At 45.4% G+C, this 23,892-nt stretch overlaps 1 long non-coding RNA gene across 2 annotated transcripts; it reads right to left on the bottom strand.

Moving 5' to 3' along the window:
- Positions 1-326: 326 nt before the first annotated feature.
- LOC138302134 (uncharacterized) lies at positions 327-14,844 on the bottom strand. Of its 2 annotated transcripts, none has more exons than XR_011205299.1 (3): positions 14,221-14,844; positions 14,049-14,104; positions 327-969 (listed from the first exon to the last, which is right to left on the bottom strand). It is a non-coding gene; the product is annotated as an uncharacterized lncRNA (long non-coding RNA). The 2 variants fall into 2 exon arrangements; XR_011205300.1 differs by lacking the exon at positions 327-969 and adding an exon at positions 13,888-13,952.
- Positions 14,845-23,892: the final 9,048 nt, after the last annotated feature.

The following is a 23,892-nucleotide window of genomic DNA, read 5'->3' as shown; positions in this document are numbered from 1 at the left end:
TGGCACACTTTTTTTGACAAACACACTGGTCAATGTCCTTGTAAACTAGTGTACTTTTTTACTTTGCATGGATCTAATCCTTTTAAGACACATATTTTCCTCTTGAAACATGTACAAGGAAATGTACGAAGAAAACTCCTTAATAAATCAATTTACTCTTGCTGAATACTGCATATGCTGTTTTAATTCCATTTACACACAGGTGCTTGCCTATGCCTTCCCTGTACCTCTTCAGCTATACCTTCCTCTACATCCTACGTACATTCTCCTCTTTTGAAATTGGAGTATCATCCTTTATCTCATAACATCATCCAGATGTTTTAACTGCATGCACTAATGTGCTCTCTTGGAAATAGCTTTCCCCAATAAAATAAGGTTCTGTACTGGAAGTATGCTTCCATTCTCCACTACAAACTGAAAAAAGTTACTTCTATTTATATGTCTTTTTCTTTGGCTTCTTTTTCTCAAAGACACCACTATTTTATCATGTCCTCATTCTGCTCAGAATTAAAATAAATAGCTTACTGTTGAAAGCAAGTGCCTTATCCAATACAACTTGAAAATGCTCCTTTTGCTTCATTGCTTCTCTTCTCCTTATATACTTTTTCATAGTTTTCATAGAATTTTCAATTATTCTACTGTGGAACATTCCACTTCCAATCTCTTTAAACTGCTTCTGTCTTCTTGTTAAATTATCTTCCATGTTGCTCCTTTTGTACTCTTCATGTAATGTAGTTTATCTCCTTTCTTATCTGTTTTCAAAACTCTAATTTTTCTTTACTTCACTCTGCTCACTCTGCAGTTTTTCACACACAGTTTAAAGAAATGTCTTCATTTTCTTACCAGCAGCTCCTTTTTATTTCATCAGATTGTCTACATGTTTCACATTTTGTTTCTAAGTAGATAATAAACTTGTTTCTCTCTTTTTGTAGCCATTGTTATGTTCTTCTTTTAGATATTAGCAGATATCTACAAGCCGAAAACAAATAATTCCATTAACTTACTTATAGAGAAAAAGCACAGTTTAACATTTCTGAAACAGATTTTGTCATGTCAAGTTGAAATTACATTTACATTTGCACAGTCACTCTCAGCAGAAGAAGGTCCGGCCCATATTTGAAGCACTGGTTTTCTGCATATGACTCTAACCTTTTTTCAGCAGTTGCCTACATATATGAATGACTGTATCAGTTACCAACTGCTTTTGATACTATAGTATACATTGCTGTTCATCAGATGTCTGCATCAATCTATCAGTGGTTGTTTCAGTGTATGACTGTCTTTCTGAGTGTTTCTATTCTCGTATGAGTAGGTACACAAGTTGCACTATGAGTGGGATTCTGAATATATAACTGTGTACAGGGGTCTGCTAGCCACATGTGACTCAGGGAATCTGTCAAAGACATGTCACCTTTTAATTACATACACCGTGCCTGATGGTCAACCTCCAGTAGAGGTGCCTGGTGAGGTGCTGGGTAACATTTCTATAGCAAGAGGTCATTTGAAGAGTTGTGAAGCAGGTTTTCTAGTGGCAACTCTAAGTGGTGTTTAAAAGTACACTATTAAGCTCACCAGAAGTAAAGCCAACCCTTGTATAAGGACCTATTTCTGTGAATGAGAGACAAGCTTCTGTGTGCACTTGCCTACATATGTCAATGTGTGTGTCAGTTAGCCAATGGTTGTGATACTGAAGGACGCAGAGCTGCTGTTTGAATGTGTGCATGAATGTGTTAGTGTGACTTTCAGTGTCTGACTACATGCCTGCGTGCTTCTATACTATTATAAGAAGGCAAATGATTTGCAGTATAAGAGGGACTCTACATATGTAACTGGGTAAAGGGGTGAACTAAGTCAGTGAAAGTCTCTAGTACATGTCTCTCCTTCTAATCCCAGTGCACCATGGACTGCCTACAACCCAGGTGAGCGATACCATTTCTGCAGTAAGAGGTCAGTTCAAGACTTGTCAAGCATGTTTTCTACTTCCAAGTGGAAATTATGTTTAAAGCTAGGCACTCAAGGTCAGCAGGAGCCGGTCCGTCTCATTTTTAATGGAGTACTTTTCTGGATGGGAGACTAGCTTCTCTCAGTAGTTGCCTAAAAAGGTGACTGAGTGTATCAGTTAACAGCTGGTTCTGATAACGTCTTATGCACAGCTGCTGTTTGTATATGTGCATCAAAGTATGAGTGGCTCTTTCCGTGCGTGACTGCCTGTATGAGTGCTAATAACCTCTAATAAATAGGTAGTGAGTGCATGTTTTAGGAAGCATTTTTAAAATAAGTATGCACAGCTCCTTTATATGTCTGCATTAATGTATGAGTGGCTCTTTCAGTGACCGTGTATCTTAATGCCTATTTCCTCATAACTGGGTACATGAGTTGCACTATGAGAGAGACTCTGCATGTGGAACTGGGCATAGGGGTTTGCCAATAGGTTTGCTACTCAGGAAAAGTGTCAAGGACATATGTAAACTTTTAATCAAATTCCACTGTGGAATGGCCTTCCTACACACAATACCTGAGGGGTTACATTTCTACACTAAGAGGTTACTTGAACACATCCAAAGTGGATTTTCTACTGTCAACTACTGATGATATCTAAAACTGAATGATCAGACTCAACAGTTGTAGGCACAAGCCATGTTTAAAAGCATACTTTTTTGGGTGGGAGACTACCAACTCTCAGCATCAGCATGCAAATGTGAGGGAGTGCTTCAGATAGCAACTGGCAGTGGCACTGTAGTAAACAGAGGTGCTGTTTGGATGTGTGCATGAATATATGAGTGGCACTTTCAGTGTCTGACTTTGTATCTGAATGCTTCTATCCTCGTATAACTAGGTGCATGAGTTACTATATGAAAGAGACTCTTCATATGGAACTGGGAACAGGGATCTGGCAGTGTACATTTAACCAAGTGAAACTGTGCAGAATATGTCTCACTATGTAATCACATAGCACCATGTCTCATGTCCTACATACACCCTAGGTGAGCATTGACATTTCTGCAGTAAGAGTTCAGTTCAACACTTATCATGCAGGTCTTCTACTGCCAAGTACATCCGATGTTTAAAGCTACACACTCAGGATTAGCAGTAGTATGCCTGACCCATGTTTAAAAGACTATTTTTGTGGATGAGAGGCTAGCTTCTCTCAGCAGTTGCCTATAAATGTGAGTGAGTGTATCAGCTAGGAACTGGTTCTCATACTACAGTATACAGAGCTCCTGTTTGAATGTGTGCATGAATGTGTGAGTGGCTCTTTCAGTGTCTAAGCATTGCTATTCTTTTCGTAAGTTGGTGCATGGGTTGCAGTATAAGAAGGACTCTACATATGTAACTGGGTGTAAGGGTCTCCCAGTGCAGATCTAAGTCAGAAAAAGTCTCAAGGACCTTTCACCTTTTAATCACATAGCACCATGGCTCATGGCATACCTCTACCCTAGGTGAGGGGTGGCTGTTCTGCAGTAGGAGATCAGTTTAAGACTTGTCGAGCAGGTTTTCTACCACCCAGTGAAGCTGATGTTTAAAACTACTCACTCAGGTTCTGCAGTGGTAGGCCTAACCCATATATAAAGGAGTATTTTTGGGATGAGAGACTAGATTCCTTGAGCAGTTACCTTCATATGTGAATGTGTGTACCAGCTAGCAACTGGTTCTGATACTGCAGGACGCAAAGCTGGTGTCTGAATGTGTGCAAACACATTTTCTAGTGCCAAGCAGACCTTGCATGTGAAAGTACACACTCAGTGTAATCAGTGACCCATTTTCAAAGCAATAATTCTCTAACATACCTACTCCATCACTTAAAAGAATGTACTGCATAGCTGACAACTTTTACATATAAATGCATTACATAGTATTGCAGTCTACTACTTTTACTAGGTGTTCTGGGATTTGTAGTATTAATTCATAAAAGAATGAAACAATCTAGACATGCAACCACTTGAACAAAAATATTTCTGTACATATCTACATGACATTCGCCTATGTGAAATATGTAAGTATAGGCACACATCGGTAAAAAACAGTTGCACTCAAGTATTTCTACAAAGAATTATAGGACTTGTTCTACAGATTTACAATGGATGAAAAGATTCTACAACTGACAACATTTATAAAAATATTGTTCTCTACATACGCTCATCGTACATATGTTTTTTAAATATATTGCAACAATTATACAAACACTCACAGATTACTGAATTTCACAGAAATTGGTGTAAACCTGACATATACATTTATATTTTATATTATTTTTTTTATAATTGAATGCATTTTAAATGCCTGTATATTGAGTTTGCTGTTCTCTGGAATTTGAAAGCACTGATTCGGGGGTGGGGGTGTTGAAGTGATACCATCTATCTAGAGTGATCATACTCCCCTAACCAAACAAGTTGAAGTTCCTTTGAATGTTCAGATGAGCATGGTGGGTCCTAGGCAGATACTAAGCATTAAAGAGAATGGCAGGAGGTTGGTTTGGTGTTCCGCCAAATTAACACATATATCAGGCCAGGTTCAAAATGATTGCTCTGACCTGATAATATTGTGTTCTATGGCTCTTGGAGATGCCACTAACTTATTATCTGGTTTTGTTGAACTTCTATCTCGTATTAGTGATATGTTGTGTAGACCAATAAAGAAAGGACCTCCAGTTAGAAATTCATGGTTTGATGAAGAGTGTGGGAAAGCCAATGCCACCTTGTGTCAATCCTTTAGGCAATTTCCCAGGGCCCAGGCTGTTATCATTGCCTGTAGAAAGGCTTATGCTTTGGCCTTGAAGAAGCAGAAGGCTGAAATCAAAGTAGAGAAGTGGGAAGCTATTGTGGCTTCTTGCCAAAAAAAGAATGTTCAGACCTTCTGGTGGGTGGTTCGGGCAGGCCCAGTTAAAGGTAACCCGCCTGATGCTGTTACCACACAAATTACCCCTGACGCTTGGATTGACCATGGATTGACCAATTTTCCAGCATTTATGGGGCAAATAGTGTAAGTGATGAAGATCTTCAGGTTAACTTCCATTGAACTTTAGTCCCCCCATTTTGGTAGAGGAAGTGATAAAACACTATCTATGCTAGCCTTCCTAACAAGGCCCTGGACCGGATGGGATCATGCTGGATCCGTCTAAAAAGCATCCAGAGTTTTGGTCCCCAATTTTAACTAATATTTTTAACTCTGTGTGTCGGGCAGGGCCCCCATGGTCTTGGTGAACATCTATAGTGGTACCAGTTTTTAAAAAGCGCAATATCCTGAAACCTAGGTGTTATCTCCAAATCTTGTTAGACTCTTCCTTTAAAATAATAAGTTGGATTGTGTTAGAGCGCTTGGTTTCTCCAAGAAAATACAATTATTTCTCAGGTGCGATACGAATTTAGGAAGGGTTTGGGCACGATAGAACAGTGCCTTAATTTTCACCTTCTTATGGCCAAGTCAACATTTTTGAAGGGCTCCACCATCCATCTGTCAGTCATGGAATTATCAAGTTCATTTGACTGTGTCAACAGGCAGAGCTCTGGGAAAATGTTTTGTCTATGGGCCTAGCTGTTGGGCTGGTTAACCTTTTGTGGCTTCTACATCAGGACTTTAGGACAAAAGTTAGATACAGGCCTAATGGTGAGTGCACTTCTTTGTTTAGCATAAATCGTGGTGTGAGTCAAGGTTGTGTTCTCATCCCAATTTTATTTCTTTTGTCTAGAGAGAACCTTGATTTCTGTAGGAACTGACATACCACATATTTGTAACAGTGCCTTTCCTACCTTATTGAATGCAGATGATGCAGTTCTGCTGGTGAGAACAGCTAATGGGCTCAGGTTGCTGGTAGCTAGTTTCATTGAATTTATGAAAGGTCTGGACCTTGAGACAAATTGTATGAATTTTTTTTTAATGGTTGGTGGTCCTAAGAATATTAAGGCCTGCTTAGTACATATAGGTGGGTGTGCTCTGGGTAGAGTACGCTATTTTCAATATTTTGGACTGGAGTCTGACTTCCCTGTTTGAAAGGCAGGGTGTCTCGCATACAGTGGGAATTACTTTCTCGCTCGTTACCAACCTTGAAAGAAAGCCGGCTGCCCCGATGTTTGAAGTCTATCGGAGGAAGTGCTTACCTGCTGTGACTTATGGTATGGGTTAGTGCAGGTACAAAGAGGTTGGTAGTATCCAGGTGGGAAAAAACTGTTATCGCAATCTACACCACACTTCTCCATACACCAGGAGTTAGGTTTGGACTACTTACAGGACAGTACTAATGCTGTCCTCCTGGAGCTTTGGTGCGCAATTTGGGCTTACAAGGAGGCTGTACTTAAACAGCTGATCATTAAGGACTGCCTCACTAGTGAACTTTCCTGTTCAATCCCATGGCTGATGTACATTAAGGTTACTCTGACAGCTTTGGGCTGCCCTGATTTGTTTGACAACTCTCATTCAATATCTAACAAGGACAAAGCCTGGGTTCAGGCATGTTTATTTAAGCATAGACAGGCAGTTCGGGAGGCTAACAAGGTAATGAAGCCAATTGTTAGAGAGTATTGCATGGTTCAAATGTCAACGGGGTCATACCTGTTATATGTCTATGATGTGTACAAATTAATGTTACAGTCCCGTTTTAGGTTGAGGTCCCTACGGTGGATGTTGTCCTTCTCACAAGGGCAGTTTTCTTTCAGTAACGTTTGTGCCTGCCCCTGCGATGAGCAATCCCCCCAAACACTGTTGCACTTTGTCTTTTTTTTAAAATTGTATATGTTACTTGTTACCTTTAATACAAAAAAGGAATTTTACAAAATGTAGAGTAGCATTGCTTTTCCTTCAGCAGCTGAATGATCATGATGTCTGTTTTTCTGTTGGCTGTTTTATAAAAGGTGTAGCCTGGTGCAAGACACTGTTGTTTTAGCTGTATTTAGGACAATTTGTTGTGAATAATCAGGCTTTGTTATAGGATTTTTAAATGAAAGTTTTAATGGTAAATATGTCTTGTTTTTAAAGTATTATATTTTCTTTTCTGTTATGATCTATAGTTATATGATAAAATAAAGAGTTATTCACTTCAGTTGAGTTTGTTGGTCAAAATCTTTGTTTTTTTGCTCTTTCTAGATGACTTCAAATGTCTCAGAAAATATTAAAACTCAGTGTAAGAATGGTACACCAAGTAACCATTAATGACAACCTTTTCAACTTTGCACTGTTGTCTGAAACTCCAATTCTTAGAGAATCAAAAGATTTGTTACATTGTTATTTTATTTTTTGCAGACTTTTCCCCATTTTTGAATGGCAATTACTCATTGTAGGAGTCTGGCTTTTTATAGAGAGTCTGGACAATGCCACTGTGTTATCCAGAGGTAAAAATCAGATCCTCAAATGCTCTGTCTTTGTAGCAGTGTGTGAGCAGTTAGGCTTATCTTAGAGATGTACTAAGCATTTGTTGTACTCACAGTATCAAGAAATGTGGACACACACTCAAAAGAATAACAAGAGACCTATTAGAAAAATACAGCAGTCATCAATTTACTGTAAGTTTTTTTCACAGTATGATTTTTCAAAGTATAGAAAATGTTCTGTTTTTGTACGTAATTATGCACCAAAGGAATTGATTGTAAAATCTTGATAAATGCAAATAATATCAGCCAATGCTTTCACAAGTGTCACCTTCTATTTTAGGTTGAAGTCATCTAGATTTCCTGTATGTATGCCAGCCAGAGATGTTTGTGGTGTTCTCGGTTTAGGGTTAGGGACCGCTAGAACACAGCTTTTTTCTTGATGCAAGGGCCAGGGAGGCCTGGTGCAATGCAGATTGGTCAGTGAGGAGCTGTGCATCTTGGGGTCCTTGGAGCCAGGAGCAGGTCACTGGGAGGATAGATTTTAGGTCAGCGGGGCCACTCTGTGTGACCTGAAATCCCATGACTGGTGCTTGCTTCTGGAGTTTTGGGCATCTGAAGTGGACTTTGCTTCTGGGTGTCTGACATTAGGGGTCCAGTACCTAGGTAATGATATGTTTCAGGCCCTGAAAAACGCAATGCCACCAAACTTGGCATACTGGTCTGGTGTGTGGATTTTGGTCAGACTGCTTGGTCCAGTTCCTTGGTCAGCAGCAGGTCATACCAGTGAACTCAACTTCACTGGTTCCTTGCCCGCAGGGTGAAGGCGAGTGATACCTTTACTCTGAGGGAGGTTCTTGGCGATTCTCAGAAGGTTAGAGGTGCTCTGGGATTTTGTAGAGTCCTTCAGGCTTCCAGGCAACACCTCAGCGGTGATGGTTGAGTTCTTGGAGCAGCAGGTATGGCTTTGTGCCTTTTTCTTTGTGCAGCAGGACTTCTGTTTGCGTGCCTCGGGTCTTCTTTGTTCCTCGTCTTCTTATGCTCATCAAATATGATCTGTTGTTCTAGGGATGCTCACTAAATACAGCATTTAAGGAGTATTAGGGGGCGTACCTGGTAGTGGCCAATGGGCCACTAACTTTAGGGCGGCTACACCCACCAAGTGACTGTGGCAAAGAGTTACATTCCTAACCCTGATTGACTATTTTCCTGCCATCCAAGATGGAAGAAAATGAAATGGAGTGATCACCTCGCCTGCATGACCTGAGAGGTGGTGAAGGCTGTGGATGGTCGCTCCTCCTGTCCTTGCTAGTTTTCCCATCAGTTTTCCAACCCAAATTGGGAGAGAAAGCATTGGGAAGCCATCTGCTGCTAGCAGAAGAGGTGGAGATCAGATATCAAAGGCAGTAAAGCCAGGAAGGCTTTGTGTTCTGGTTCCTGAGAGCTAAAGGCTCTAATCCCAGACTTCCAGAATCATGTCTACTGATGGCAGGCTGGATAAGACCAGTCAGCAACCATGCCAGGGCTGTTTAGGGTTTTGCAGGGGACAACTCTAAGGTGCCCTGTGGGTACCTTTTATCATAAATCCGACAATGGCAACAGTATGGGTTTATTATCCTGAGTTGTTTGATGTCAAACAACCCAGGGTTCAGAGGCCATCATGTAGCGGAGGAATCTGTAATGACCAGTGACCAGCACATGTGTTTGCTATGGCTCCCCCGTACAGTTACTATGTCTTAAGGTTTAGCAAAGACACAGGAGGGGTATATTTGCTAATGCACACATATGCCCTCACATGCATTATAGTGCATCATGCCTAAGGGCTGTAAGGCATGCCAGCGGGGTGACTTACCTATATTGCATGCAGTGTTAGTGGCCATGGCACTCTAGATAAGTGCCATGTTGATTTTGCAACTTTAGATTCACCTTGACATGCACTTGCAATGGAAGTCTGCATGAGGCTGGTGTGGGGGCCCTCAGAGTGTCACAATTGGTGCTGCAGCTCTGGGGGTCCTTCTTTAGTACCCATGCCCTAGAGTCAAGGGTTATCATTTCCTAGGGACTTATTAAGGTGGCTGAAGTGCCAAACATAGCACAGTTTTGGGGAAAGAGGTCTGGCTCTGGGAACCTGTTCAGCAGGGGCCAGGGCACTTACAGTTTGGAATCACATCATTTTCCAGGCAAAAGGTTGGGGGCCACCATAACAAAAGAGGCCCTTTCTCACACCCCTTAACCCGTTCCTCACTTTTCTAAGTAACATAAAATGACAGGCTATTAGTCACTATTCACAAATTCTTCACAACCCTCAGCAAGGACCCAATGTAACTTTGCAAAAAATTTGCAGGGATCCAAAAATATAACTAAATTTGTTTAAAACTTTACAGTTATACTACACTTCTGATACAAGTCCTCATGAGAGAAACACTTAGGGGGTCATTACAACATTGGCGGTAAAAGCTGCTTACCGCCGTGCAGAAGACCGCCAATACACCGCCGTGGCCGCGGAATTCCGCCACAGCTATTATGACCCACATCTCGAAATCCGACAAAATTCAGACACCCACACAAGTCTGCCACACCAAAGGTCAGTGATAAACTGGCGAAAACAAAACCTCCACCGTCACGCCAACAGAAACACGTCCATGCTATCACGACCCACAAATCCACGCAGCGGTCTTTCAACCGTGGTATTCCATTGGCGGTACACACTGCCGCGCTCAAAATACACACACATCTCCAAAACACCGCCACATTGGACAATTCCAGAAACACACCTGAGACACAAACACACACCACTCCCACACAATCAATACTATATAAAACACACACCCACATCACCCACAAACCCCTACGACCAAAAAGTTTGATGAAGGCCAGAGAGACAGCACAGCATAGACAACCCCACCACACAGAGGCACACAACACCATCACCCATACTACATCCACGCACAAAACACCACACACCACTACATATCACCACACTCATCACCACATACACCACCCCACACATCACCTACACCACTCCATGGCACGGCAAAGACACCCCAGGTTCTCGGAGGAAGAGCTCAGGGTCATGGTGGAGGAAATCGTCTGGGTAGAGCCACAGCTATTTGGATCACAGGTGTAGCACAACTCCATAGATAGGAAGATGGAGCTATGGCGCAGAATAGTCGACAGGGTCAACGCAGTGGGACAGCACTCAAGAAATCGGGATGACATCAGGAAGAGGTGGAACGACCTTCGGGGGAAGGTGCGTTACGTGGTCTCCAGACACAACATCGCGGTACAGCGGACTGGCAGCGGACCCCCCACCTCCTCCCCCACAACTAACAACATGGGAGGAGCAGGTCTTGGCCATTATGCATCTTGAGGGCCTCGGAGGAGTCGGTGGAGGAATGGACTCTGGTAAGTCAAATCTTAACTATCATATTCCCCACCCTACCTGCATGCTATCACAGACCTCCACCCTCAAGCCCTCCCCTATCACTCCAACTCCTCACATTTGTACTACTAACACAAACCACCCATCCCAACACCAAGCCCTGCATGACACAACAAAGCATGGACACCCATCACTAAAGCATGCCCACTGCACAAACCCATAACACCCCCCCAACCATCATCACACAAGCCCCCACACAGGAATGCTAGCACTGGTGTACACGCTCATCCACCCATTGCACACCATGACACACAGAGATGCAATAATCATGCTTTTACACCCCTGCAGGACCACTACCCAATGTCACCAGACAGGAGGGTCCAGACATCTCTACCCCACCCACAGAAGAGGCCTACAGTGATGACAGCAGCTAAGTCCAACTGCATCCAGATGACCAGCCCGGACCATCGTGGGCCTCGGGACAGTTGGTTCCCCACACCCAGTCACAGGCCACCACAGACCTTCCACCCTCTGGTAACACCAGCACAGTACCCACCCAGCGGGCCCATACCTCTGTACCCAGGACACGTCAATCAGCTGTGTGTCCACCACTACAGGGAACCCAAGATAACCCACCACCACAACAACAACAGGGACTTGGGGGCAGTGGTAGTGGGCACACGGTCCAGGGGACAGAGGCCCAGGAACACAGGGGAACTGGGAGGGCTGCTGTGCGACAGGGGGCGGACAGGCCTAAGGAACCCACTCTCCATGAGGCCCTCTCCTCCATCATGAGAGCATACCACCACTTCCAGGAGACAATGGCAACGGTACTGGCCAAGTTTCAGGAGACCCAGAGCCTGCAGGAGGAACAGTATTTGGGCTTCAGGGAGGAACTCAGAACCATCAGCACCGCTCTGGGCACCATCGTAGGGGTGCTGAAGGAGATACTTAACACCAGGAGGGACTCCGTGGCACTCCTAGAGGCCCCTGACACTAGCATGGACGATGAACTGCCCACCACCTCCACCGGCGCTAGTGGACAGGAGGCACTGCCACAGGACTACCACACCAGCACTCCACCCCCTGCAGACGGAGAACCACCCCTCAAGCGGTCCCTGAGATCCAGGAACAGGACAGAGCACGATGCCAAGACCCCCCCCAAGAAATGAGACCACCCTGATTGTCATCCCACTGTCCCACTTTGTAATCCTGTCCATATTGGAACTGCCCCAGCTCCACTTCCTATGCCCATATGGGCAGTGCACCTGTGAGATGAATAGACTGGACTCTGCCATCGACATTCCTCCACCATCACCCCTCACCATTTTACCACCCCCTCCAATATTTAGCACTTCAATAAACACCCTTGAACCACAAAACAATCTGGAGTCAGTCTGTGATTTTGAAAATGTGTATTACCAATGACAGTGACAAAATCCGTTCTCAAATGTAAGGTCAACATACATCTAAGCAGATGACTCACGTTGGTAACCACACCTGTGAAACCGTAAGGGAAATGTACAACTCAGTTACCATATACTGGTTGAAATCGACAGACAGGATAGAGGTAGAAGTGTGAAAGTACTTGTAGTAGGCAGGAATGTGTTCTCACCTGTGTGTCACTGGAAATATTGCTGGATAACTGAGACCCTGTTGTCAATGTCTTCTTCCTCTGCTTCCTCCTCATCACTGTCCACAGGCTCCACAGCTGCCACAACACCGCCATCTTGCAAAGCCAGATTGTGAAGCATACAGCAGGCCACGAAGACCTGGCACACCTTCCTTGGTGAGTAGAATAGGGAACCACCTGTCATATGGATGCACCTGAACCTGGCCTTCAGGAGGCTGAAGGTGCGTTCGATCACCCTCCTGATCCGTCCATGGGCCTCATTGTAGCGTTCTCTGCCCTGGTCCTGGGATTTCTCACTGGGGTTAGTAGCCATGACAGGTTGGGGTAACCAGAGTCCCCTAATAGCCACACACGGTGCCTCTGGAGTTGACCCATCACATAAGGGATGCTGCTATTCCGCAGGATGTAGGCGTCATGCACAGAGCCAGGGAACATAGCATTTACCTGGGAGATGTACTGGTCTGCCAAACATACCATCTGTACATTCATCGAATGATAACTCTTCCGGTTCCTGTACACCTGTTCACTCCTGTGGGGGGGGGACCAGAGCTACATGGGTCCCATCAATGGCACCTATGATGTTAGGCATATCTCCAAGGGCATAGAAGTCACCTTTAACTGTAGCCAAATCCTCCACCGGAGAGAAAACGATGTAGCTCCGAATGTGTTTCAGCAGGGCAGACAACACTGTGGACAACACGTTGGAAAACATAGGCTGGGACATCCCTGATGCCATGCCCACTGTTGTTTAAAATGACCCACTTGCTAGGAAATGGAGCAATGATAGCACCTGCACTTGAGGGGGGATCCCTGTGGGTGGCGGATTGCTGACATCAGGTCAGGCTTCAACTGGGTACACAGATATACAAAGTATACAATGGAGACCTAGGCACTCATGTACATCAGAGTCTATAGAATCACTATTACGGATTAAACAGAGTATATATACCATTAGTTACACATCCACTAGTTATATGCAAATGAACAAAAATCCAATAAGAATCTTTATGAGTGACGAATCCATCCTTTAATGTAACACAAAAACAGCCAACACGTGTTTCGTCATGGGAGTGGGTACTCCCACGTGACTTTTTCAAGGCTGAAAGAAATATCAAACGTGAAATATATACATGTCTCAACATAATTCATAATCTCTACGTTACACAATTTATACGATTAGTATGAATTAGCATATCATAAGTAACAGATGGCAATACTTCATTGTTAAACTGGCACAATCAAAACCATAATCAGAAACTACTTATTAAATACATTACGACATTAAGTATTTACATTCTATTACTAAGTTACCCAGATCCAGTATGAAAAGTGGGAAAGAGAAACCAAGGCACAACCCACAAAAATCCAAAGTACTGTTATTACTGTGTATTGTATTAAAAACAAAACAGTTGTACTCCCAATCAGTTAAATTATCCACAGAGGACTCCAAGCAACCCCGACGAACCAGTGAAACAAATCCCAAACCGGTGCACAACCAAAATACACCTATAAAGTGGCAAACAAATGCACTAAATATCTGGTAAGTGACCCCCAGAGCAAACTGCATCATACCTCAGTTGGGTATAATAAGAAGATCATCAGTACTTCAAAATTACTCGAAATATCACCGACATCCACTCTGTAAATAAAGCATGCAGAACGTGTAAAGAAAGATAAGTAGCAAAGAACTATTAAGACACAAGTGTTCCACCAAACTCCAACCCAGGGCACCTACCCGCTCATAGCCATAAAGAGTAGCTGCATGTGGAAATAAGATCATATCCTCGAAACCTAAAGAAATGATAATACATATTAAACAGCCTGTTAGCGTAACAACTTATTTGGGATATCCACGTAGTGTTGAATATGGTCCCAGCATGTTTGGTAATAAGTTCTTAATCCCTTACCTGATTCAAGTGCAAGCATACACACGAACTGAGCCTAAAACGCCAGCTCCGAAAGTCAATACTCCTAGTGAAATCGTTTGCACTAGGCTGCCATCTTCATACCTCGACCGATCTCCGACGCGCGTAAAAGTAAAGTGCGCGACCGCATTGTCCTTAGTACATATATATAATAATCGGCAAAACACGGGCGCCATCTTAGTAGGGATGAAAACTATCTTCGAATGCTACCCCATTTATAACGTAATTCTTGAATATACGGCCGCTCTTCTCCATCCTATAATAGTAGAGAGAAGCAGTGTACATAAGAAAGTAAAAAATTAAAAACATCATAAAAACTCCATGAGAAACTAAAAAACGAACAAAAATGAAAAAAACCAACAGGGTCAATGCCGTCACTATATTACACATGCAACACGAGGCTGCCAGAAAGTAATTATCTGCTCATGCATACCTGAACATTTCGCATATATTGGTGATATGTAAAATACCTCAAACCACAAAACAAAAAACAAAAAACAAAAAAACATTTGTGCCTCAGCCCCTACCCCACAGATCAGACTGGATGGTTACAAATCAATTATGAATGAGTATAAGCCTGATTTCACTGTAAAAGTTGTAAAGAGAAAGTCCATACCAGATATAAAATATAAACCAATGGAGAAGGCTAGTATAATATCAAGAAAACAATATAGCATTATATAACTATAGCTATAATGTTATATGATACAAACATAATTTCATAAGTCGTTTATTTCAGTTACATGATTCCAATAGACAAACTACATTCTAAAGACAAATAGACCCAGGCATTAGTGAAAACACAATAATACATAGTGAAAGCACTAATATATATTAACATATTTAATCAGTCCAAAAAGTATTCCATTTCGTAGTAGGAATTAAGCCCCCTTTCTACCGCTCTGAGTTTGAGAATCCATTGGCCTTCCCTCTTCCTCAGTTGTAACTCTCTATTTCCACCACGTGGATTAGCAAGAACCATCTCAAAGCCAAAGAATTCAAAGGTCCACGTATCCGTCTGGCTGGGGCAATGACTCATATGTGTGACAATGGGATATCGTTCGTCTCGCTGTGTAAGGGCTCTATAATGTTCACTAATTCTTACTTTAAGGGATCTTATAGTGCTGCCAATATAGTATAAACCACATTTGCATATTATCATATATATGATGAAGCAGCTGTCACAGGTAATGTGGGAGGTGATGAAAAATGTATCTCCCATCAGACTATCAAAAGTAGAAATACCAGACCTACTTAATTTGCACATCCCGCATCGACCACATTTAAAGAACCCCTTGCTACGAGTAGTGAGCCAATTGTCATGTAAGGATAAATTAGGGTAACTAGGGCATAAGATATTTTTCAGGGTTCTACCTCTCCGAAAAGTGAAAATGGGTGAATTAGATATTTGATCTTTAAGAGTAGTATCTGCCTTGAGTATATGCCAATGCTTTTTCATACACCTCTGTAGGGCCATTGAGGCAGACGTATAATCAACTACACACCTGATATGATTGTCTGATACTTTGTTCTTATGCTTTAACGTATCGGCTCTGGGTAAGCAACCAATTTTTCTACATGCTTTCTCCAAAACCCCCACAGGATACCCCCGTGTTTTGAACCTGGCCGACATGTCCCGAATGTTATCAGTAAAGTCCACTTCCAAACTACAGTTTCTCCTGGCATGTACCATTTCCCCATAGGGGATACAATAAATTTGGTGTCTGGGATGTGCGCTACTGGCTTGCAAGATTGAATTGCAAGCTGTACTTTTCCTATGTAAACGACTCTCAATCTTGTCGTGATGGATAAAAAGTTCCACATCCAAAAAGGTTATGTTAATTTGGCTGTATTCCCAAGTGACCTTATGTTGAACTGATTAGCGTTCAAAAACTCAACAAACTCATTTAATTGAGTGATGTCTCCAGTCCAAATCATGATGCAGTCGTCGATATATCGACCCCAAAATAGTATATGCGAGTTCCAAGTTTGTGCATCCGGACCCCAAATCCATTTGTGTTCCAGAAACCCCATAAAGAGGTTCGCATACGCTGGAGAAAAGCGAGATCCCATAGCCACACCTCTCTTTTGGCAATACCATTTTCTTTTGAAAAGGAAAAAATTGTTATCTAAAATCATCCTAATCATGTCTAACACCATCGTAGTATGTCCATATAGACTGGCCGATTGGCTATAGAGATAGAGACTTTCGGAGCTGGCGTTTTAGGCTCCGTTCGTGTGCATGCTTGCACTTGAATCAGGTACGGGATTAAGAATTTATTGCCAAACATGCTGGGACCATATTCAACACTACGTGGATATCCCAAATAAGTTGTTACGCTAACAGGCTGTTTAATATGTATTATCATTACTTTAGGTTTCGAGGATATGATCTTATTTCCACATGCAGCTACTCTTTATGGCTATGAGCGGGTAGGTGCCCTGGGTTGGAGTTTGGTGGAACACTTGTGTCTTAATAGTTCTTTGCTACTTATCTTTCTTTACACGTTCTGCATGCTTTATTTACAGAGTGGATGTCGGTAATATTTCGAGTAATTTTGAAGTACTGATGATCTTCTTATTATACCCAACTGAGGTATGATGCAGTTTGCTCTGGGGGTCACTTACCAGATATTTAGTGCATTTGTTTGCCACATATTAGGTGTATTTTGATTATGCACCGGTTTGGGATTTGTTTCACTGGTTCGTCGGGGTTGCTTGGTGTCCTCTGTGGATAATTTAACTGATTGGAGTACAACTGTTTTGTTTTTAATACAATACACAGTAATAACAGTACTTTGGATTTTTGTGGGTGTGTGCCTTGGTTTCTCTTTCCCACTTTTCATACTGGATCTGGGTAACTTAGTAATAGAATGTAAATACTTAATGTCGTAATGTATTTAATAAGTAGTTTCTGATTATGGTTTTCATTGTGCCAGTTTAACAATGAAGTATTGCCATTTGTTACTTATGATATGCTAATTCATACAAATCGTATAAATTGTGTAACGTATAGATTATGAATTATGTTGAGACATGTATATATTTCACGTTTGATATTTCTTTCAGCCTTGAAAAAGTCACGTGGGAGTACCCACTCCCATGACGAAACACGTGTTGGCTGTTTTTGTGTTACATTAAAGGATGGATTCGTCACTCATAAAGATTCTTATTGGATTTTTGTTCATTTGCATATAACTAGTGGATGTGTAACTAATGGTATACATACTCTGTTTAATCCGTAATAGTGATTCTATAGACTCTGATGTACATGAGTGCCTAGGTCTCCATTGTATACTTTGTATATCTGTGTTTTCACAGTTTGAGGGCAGGGGAGATTCCTCCGAGGCCGGGAGCACCATATTCGCTTATAATATTTTCTTTTTTACTCTTACCAGGGGATAGTTGGGAGCGCTTCTTTTCCCCTAATATCTCTTCCCTTTTTAGCATATTTCAACTGGGTACACAGTTCGTGGATTGTGGCACGGTCAAACCTGTAGGTGATGATTAAATGTCTCTCCTCCATTGTCAACAGGTCCACCAGCGGTCGGTATACCGGAGGATTCCGCCATCTCCTCACATGTCCCAGCGGACGGTGCCTAGGAAGGACAACAGCGAGCACAGAGTCAAATAACTCAGAGGTATGTACCCACAGTCTACACAGAACACGAAACATAATCCAAAAAGCTGTCTGTATGTGTGTTGAGTCTAGGCGTAGGTATTTGTGGCGCAGTTGAAAACGAAGCCATGTGGGCCCCTGAAATGGTGGCTGCCTGACCTCTAAACTGGGACAATGGGATGTGAGGTAACTGCGCTGGCGTTGTACACCGTCGCGGTAGGCGGCCGAAGACCGCGGCGCAGTGCTGCATTGCCGAACATTGGACCCTATGGGTCCCAGGAGCCAATGACGAAGTGCGCCGGCAGTGATGATACGCACCGCCACGGATGTCACCGGCGCGGACGTGACCGCCATTTTCTATCTGTTGAATCACTCAATACCTGATCTTCGACAGGGGAGGACCTACCCTGCAAGTGCTGCTGTGACCTCAGTCTGGAAGAGACAATGGCTCGTGCATCTGGGGGAAGGGCCCCTGCCTTCACTGCACAGGAGTTGGAGAAGCTTGTGGACGGGGTCCTCCCCCAGTGCATGCTGCTCTACGGTCCTCCAGACCAACAGGTAAGTACACAGGGAGCACGTTGTATGGGCTATGCCTGAGTGGAGGGAATGACTTCTCTTCTCACCCGGACATGTCATGTAGGTCAGCGCCCACCAGAAGAAGGATATTTGTCGTGGCCGGAAAAGATGGGAGGACATTCGCAGCTGGAGCAAGAAGATGGCGGAGGCTCAGCTGGAGCTGGCTTCCCAACGTGGGAGGGGTGCCCGTCGCACCATGACCCCCCTGATGTTCCGGATCATGGCGGTGGCCTACCCTGAGTTGGATGGGCGCTTGAGGGCATCACAGCAGACACAAGGGGGTGAGTCAAACATCAATCTGCTGACTTTGCGCGCAGTGAAGGTGTCTGGGTGGGGGAGGAGGGCTGTGGGTTTCCCTAGGCCAGGGCGAGTTCCGTACGCTAGGCCCCTCCGTAATGCAGGCCATGTAGCACTCCACCCCACCTCTGTAGAGTGCCAAGTACAGGTATACATGCCCCTGTGTCATCTATGTGTGCAGATGTACACCATAGCCATGTAGGCCATATCCCAGGAACTGTATCTGTAGAGCCCAACAGCGTGGCGTAGTGCAGGGGGCTGCTGTGTCTGTATTGTCCGCCAACGGTAGCGGTAAGCCATGCACTCAACCTGTCTTTCTTCTGTCGCCCCCCCCCTTTTTGTGGTCTCCCTGTTCTTGTGTGCATCAGCATCATAGGGAGGAGGTACAGTGGCACCGGAGCACGAGGGAGCTGCATCCCACATGGCCATGGAGGGCCACACCACGGACTCAGAATACACCAGTGGAACGGAGGGCAAGGGGAGCTTCACGGCGGTCACCGGATCTGCAACCAGCGACACAGACTCGTCCTCTGATGGAAGCTCCCTTGGGGTGGAGGCAAAATCTGTGCCCCTCACTTCTACAGGTACAGCCGCCACCCCCCTACCAGCACCGACCTCCCAGCAGCCCCTCAGCCTTTGCCCCGTGCCCGCTCACCCAGGAGGGTGGGCATCACCTTCGCCCCAGGCACCTCAGCCCCTGCCCCTGTCACCTCTGCTGCCCTCAGTGAGGAGGCCATTAACCTCCTCAGGTCACTCACTGTTGGGCAGTCTACCATTTTGAATGCCATACAGGGTGTAGAAAGGGAATTGCAACACACAAATGCATTCCTGGAGGGCATTCATTCTGGTCAGGCTGCCCTTCATCGAACCCTGCAAACTCTGGCCTCAGCACTGATGGCAGCCAATGTCCCTGTCTCTAGCCTCCCCCTCCAACTTCCTCCACCCAGACCCAATCCCATGTACCCCAGCCTATCCCAAGCACACCATCAGACCAGCCTGCACACACCTCAACTCACAAAGGAAGCTCAGGCAAACATAAGCACCACACATCCCACAGGCACACATGCAAGCATCACACACATACAGACACAGCAACATCCACTGCCTCCACTGTGTCCCCCTCCTCGTCGTCTCCCTCCTCCCTCCCAGTGTCGTCTACACTCTCACCTGCATGCACTACCAGTACAGCCACTAGGTCCCGCACCAGCACACCCACCACCACACCCCGCTCACCTGCACTCACCACCCCCACTACCATTTACACGTCCCCTGTGTCCTCTCCCAGTGTGTCTGTGACGCCCCCTCCCAAAGTACACAAACGCAGGCACACACCCACCCAACATACATCCACCTCACGACAGCCTCCAGCGCATGCACCTGCACCCAAAGCCACAAAAGTTACACCTCCTACAACCACCTCCTCTTCCTCCACTCCCAGACCCCCTCCAGCTACCCATCCCAGTGTTCCTAAGAAACTTTTCCTGACCAAGCTTGACCTCTTTCCAACCCCCCCTCCAATTTATAGGTCCCGTACTAGCACCTCAGCCCAAAAAATCTCCGGTACCAGTGGTGCCTGTTAGAGGTATGTGGAGTGCACCGGGCACCAGGGCAGCCAGTGTGACACGGAGCCACAGCACAGCCAGTCCCCCCCCTGTGTAGCACCAGAATTTGGACAGTGCCCAGCGGGAGTGGGGGAAGACTCCAGCCAGCAAAGCCACTCACAAGCGTCCCGGGGGGAGTGTCTACTCAGCTGTGACTCCTCCCAAGGTGGGGAAGGAGCAGAAGAAATCACCAAAGTCTGGGAAGAGCAGCACAGCAGAGAAGACCGCCATCATCCCCAATGCCCAGGAGGTCACCGCCAGCGCCATCGTCACTGGCCAGGAGGCCACCGCCAGCCCCATCGCCCGTGGCCAGGAGTCCACCGCCAGAGTCAGTGCCCAGAAGGGCAGCCCCATTGTCAGTGTCCAGGAGGCCACCGCCAGAGTCAGTGCCCAGGAGACCACTGCCAGCCACAGCCCAGCTGCCCAGGAGGGCCCCGGCAGCCACAGCCCAGCTGCCCAATGAAGGACCGCCATGGCAAGAACCACTGAACAGGGCAAGCACAGCTGAACAGGGCAAAGACCGCCATGGCAAGCACCACTGAACAGGTCACGAACTGTAAACTCAAGCACCGCTGAACAGGGCAAAGACCGTCATGGCAAGCACCGCTGAACAGGTCAGAAACTGCAAACTAAAGCACCGCTGAACAGGGCAAAGACCGCTGAAGAGGGCAAAGACCACCATGGCAAGCACCGCTGAACAGGTCAGAAACTGCAAACTCAAGCACCGCTAAACAGGGCAAAGACCGCTGAACAGGGCAAAGACCGCCATGGCAAGCACCGCTGAACAGGTCAGAAACTGCATACTCAAGCACCGCTGAGCAGGGCAAAGACCGCCATGGCAAGCACCGCTGAATAGGTCAGACACTGCAAACTCAAGCACCGCTGAACAGGGCAAAGACCGCCATGGCAAGCACCGCTGAACAGGGCAAAGACCGCTAAACATGGCAAGGACCGCCAACTCAAGCACCGCTAGACCATGAGAGGCAGGGCCAGTGACGGAATGGAGAACGTCACGGGGAGAGTGATGCACTCTGGGCACGAGTCCCCCTCCAGAACCAGTGGAGACATGCATCCACTTCGTCTGTCCTTAACAGGATGAAGCACTCTGGGCACCAGTCCCCCACCAGAACCAGTGGAGACATGCATCCACTCTATCTGTCCCTAACAGGATGAAGCACTGTTGGCACCAGTCCCCTTCCAGAACTAGTGGAGACATGCATCCACTCCGTCTGTCCTTCACAGGATGAAGCACTCTGGGCACCAGTCCCCCTCCAGAACCAGTGGAGACATGCATCCACTCCATCTGTCCTTAACAGGATGAATCACTCTGGGCACCAGTCCCCCTCCAGAACCAGTGGAGACATGCATCCACTCAGTCTGTCCTTAACAGGATGAAGCACTCTGGGCACCAGTCCCTCTCCAGAAACAGTGGAGATATGCATCCACTCCGTCTGTCCTTAACAGGATGAAGCACTCTGGGCACCAGTCCCCCTCCAGAACCAGTGGAGACTTATCCACTTGAGAGACTGTGGCTTTGCACTCCCCAGGATGGTACAGTGAGCAACCCAGCCACTGTAGAGACTTGAGAGACTGTGGCTTTGCACTCCCCAGGATGGAACAGTAGGTAACCCACTCACATGAGAGACTTGAGAGACTTTGGCTTTGCACTCCCCAGGATGGAACAGTGGGCAACCCACCCACTGTAGAGACTTGAGAGACTGTGGCTTTGCACTCCCCAGGATGGTACAGTGGGCAACCCACCCACATGAGAGACTTGAGAGACAGTGGCTTTGCACTCCCCAGGATAGAACAGTGGGCAACCCACCCACTGTAGAGACTTGAGAGACTGTGGCTTTGCACTCCCCAGGATGGTACAGTGGGCAACCCACCCACATGAGAGACTTGAGAGACTGTGGCTTTGCACTCACCAGGATGGTACAGTGGGCAACCCACCCACTGTAGAGACTTGAGAGACTGTGGCTTTGCACTCCCCAGGATACATCAATGGGCATGGAGCCCCCTTGTGGATCTGGCGTGGTGCACTCATCCGGCTGAGGTGCCAACTTTCCCTTCCCCCTGAGGTGCCTGTTGTATTTCTATCTGATGGCTCGGCAGTGTTCTCTCCATTTTGATCAGGTATCTGATGTGGGCCTCGCCCATGCATTTTGGGCCCAGTGGTCTACGGACAATGAATGGTGCATTACCTGCACTACTAATCGTGATGTATATTTTGTTGAATGTGTCTATATATCTGTATATATTTGCTTCCTGTATTTTGATATATTACAATGGTTGAACTCATTTCCTTTTGTATTTGCATTCTTCCGGGGGTGTTGGGGGTTGTTACTGTAATGTTTAGATATGCATTGGTGTGTGTGTTGTAGTGGGTGATGGTCGGGTGGGGGTGTTGCGTGTGTGTGTCCCTGACTTTTGCCTTCCCCTCTCTTATGTCGTAGGTGCACTACTCACTGTTGTCTTCGGCGCCGGCGTTGATGATGGTCGTATAGGAGCAGGAAGACTATCGCAGGGAGAATTTGGAGTTCCGGTTCCATGGTGTCCTCTTTCCTCATGGAGTGTGTAGAGGTGAGCGTTTTCCCTTTGAAATGGCTGTTTCCGCCGTGTTTTTATCCACAGTGAATCTGCCCCGGAAAAGGTGGCGGATTGGTAGGTTGTGATACTGTGGGCGGTACATTGTCTCCCGCCTGTCTGTTGGTGGTGACCGCCGTGCTGTTTGTCTGTACCGCCATGGCGGTCGGAGTGTTAAAGTGGCTGTCTTTGTTGGTGGTTTCCGCCACGGTCATAATTCCCATTGTTTTACCGCCGGCCTGTTTGCGGTCTTACCGCCGCTTTAACACCATCCGCCAGGGTTGTAATGACCCCCTTAATCATCCTATAACAATTAAAAAGATGTTGAATTCTACTCAAATGTACTACTATCTCTTTAATACCCCACCCCCAACACTCCTTTAGCAGGGTTTCTAAAGCAAACCACTAGAACCACTAGGTCAAAAGTGCAAATTACTCTCCAACTGAAAGTCAGCAGGGGCGCTTGACTCTCAGCAAATGTAAACATGTCAAAGAATACATTGCTTTTCTTATTTCAAACACAGTCAATCACATGCATACTTTCTTACTTTCAATAATCACAATCCATCTTAAAATTGTCCAATGGAATTTATTCTTTTTTCAACTATTTCTTACCTCCAACATAACTGCCTTTCACTATTCAAATTTCTCATTCTTGTAAAGACTTTGCATGTGAGATATTCATCCTTGTCTTCAAAATGATCAAAGTGTGGGTTGTAGGGCACAGCTTCATCTTTTGGGCAAATGAGTATACTAGAAAGAGTGGTATTTGCAGGGACCTGGGTTTGTCAAGTGAGGAGATAAAATGGTTTGGCCAGAAACATCTCAAGTGGCATTTGTTAGGCTTGGCATCATTGGCATGGCCTCCCCTAACTTTTTGCCTCTACTTCCCAGGTTTTTTCTGTGTATTGGACTCTGTTTTTGCTGTTTTGTTTGCTCTGGACACTTTTACCACTGCTGACCAGTGCTAAAGTA

This window comes from Pleurodeles waltl, chromosome 6, assembly GCF_031143425.1.
Source record: "Pleurodeles waltl isolate 20211129_DDA chromosome 6, aPleWal1.hap1.20221129, whole genome shotgun sequence".
NCBI classification, from domain to species: domain Eukaryota; kingdom Metazoa; phylum Chordata; class Amphibia; order Caudata; family Salamandridae; genus Pleurodeles; species Pleurodeles waltl.
This window is presented reverse-complemented; position numbering and strand designations above follow the sequence as displayed.